Source organism: Palaemon carinicauda, chromosome 29, assembly GCF_036898095.1.
Source record: "Palaemon carinicauda isolate YSFRI2023 chromosome 29, ASM3689809v2, whole genome shotgun sequence".
Lineage (NCBI taxonomy): Eukaryota > Metazoa > Arthropoda > Malacostraca > Decapoda > Palaemonidae > Palaemon > Palaemon carinicauda.
In genome coordinates, this window is record NC_090753.1 from 13,880,262 (window position 1) to 13,881,951 (window position 1,690).

A 1,690-nucleotide genomic window follows, 5' to 3' on the forward strand; every position below is an offset into this window, starting at 1 on the left:
ATTTATCTCAATCTTTTTAAAGACACAAAGATTTCTGTTAAATCTGGTCTATGCGGGTATTGGTAAGGCACCTCTGAGAGAGAGAGAGAGAGAGAGAGAGAGAGAGAGAGAGAGAGAGAGAGAGAGAGAACATATTGATATGATAACTAATATTAATAATAACTTTAAGTGAAATGTATAAAAGCCATGATATAAATTCAATTATAACCAAATAAGCATGACATTAAAAAGTAAAAATATGTTACGATATGTTATTTATTTATTGAAACGAAAGAAAAATGAATCACTAATGTGTTTGATATCCATACTTAGTAGCATTGTGTGTTCATACATACAATAAAGTTAGTTTTTTGTGATGTTTAACATAATAATGTACTTATTGATATAAAATTCTTATGAATAAGTAATCATGATATTAAAAGGATAAAAATATGAGAGAGAGAGAGAGAGAGAGAGAGAGAGAGAGAGAGAGAGAGAGAGAGAGAGAGAGAGAGAGAGAGAGAGAGAGGAGAGAGAGAGGGGTGAGTTTTGGGACGGGAGCCGGCAGGTTGACAGTCAACAGTGGTGACGAGAGTGCTGGCGTCATCGTGTGTATGTACATGCTTAATAACTTATTTTTACTATAAAAATAGATATAAGTCGAGTGAGAATGTGATTTTAATTGTTCCGTGACCCGTTGAATATGTTAATATTGATTAGGTAATTTTTACAGCACAAAATCTCAAAATAGACAAACTTTCCCAATGTCCAGGAATGAAAAATCCTTATTTGTTTATGGAGAAATATGTCCCATTAACATGATTTCTGTTAACACTACATCTCAAGATATAACCCTAGTGTTAACGGGGAATTGACTGTATATATACACACACACACATACACACACACACCAAAAAAAAAAACACAAACAAAAATGACTTCTTTCAAAATGAAGTCTCCAGGAACCTAACCCTCGTTTTAACTGGGAGTTGACTATACATATATCACACACTCAACACAGCACACGCACACACACACACACACACACATATATATATATATTTATATATAATATATATATATATATATATATATATATATACGTGTATGTGTGGGAGTTTATGTTGGATGTTATTTGTATGGTTTTAGAATGATTGCATATACAGGGATTGTTCCAGCTCATTAAAAACATCGTATGATACCTGACTTGCTAGAAAAAAAGAGAGTAAGATTTAGAGCTGGGATGCAAAGCATTTAAAAGCGTTTGAAATGGGTTGAACTATACAGCGATGCATTCTCCACACACCCTCTCTCTCTCTCTCTCTCTCTTCTCTCCTCTCATCTCTCTCTCACTCTCTCTCTCACTCTCTCTCTCTCTCTTCGGAATATCAGCCCCCTTCTCTCTCTCTCTCTCTCTCTCTCCTCTCTCTCTCTTCTCTCTCTTCTCTCTCTCTCCTCTCTCTCTTCTGAAATATCATCATCCTTCATTGTATGAGATTCAACTAAGATATAGCGTCGGGGTGCAAAGTATTTAAGAACATCTGGAATAAGTTGATCGATAAAGCGATGAATTCTCTCTCTCTCTCTCTCTCTCTCTCTCTCTCTCATCTCTCTCTCTCTCCTCTCTCTCTCTCTCTCTCCCTTCTGAAATAGCCTTCTCCTGTGTTGTGTGAGATGCACTTAGATATGAAGTGAGATGCAAAACATTTAA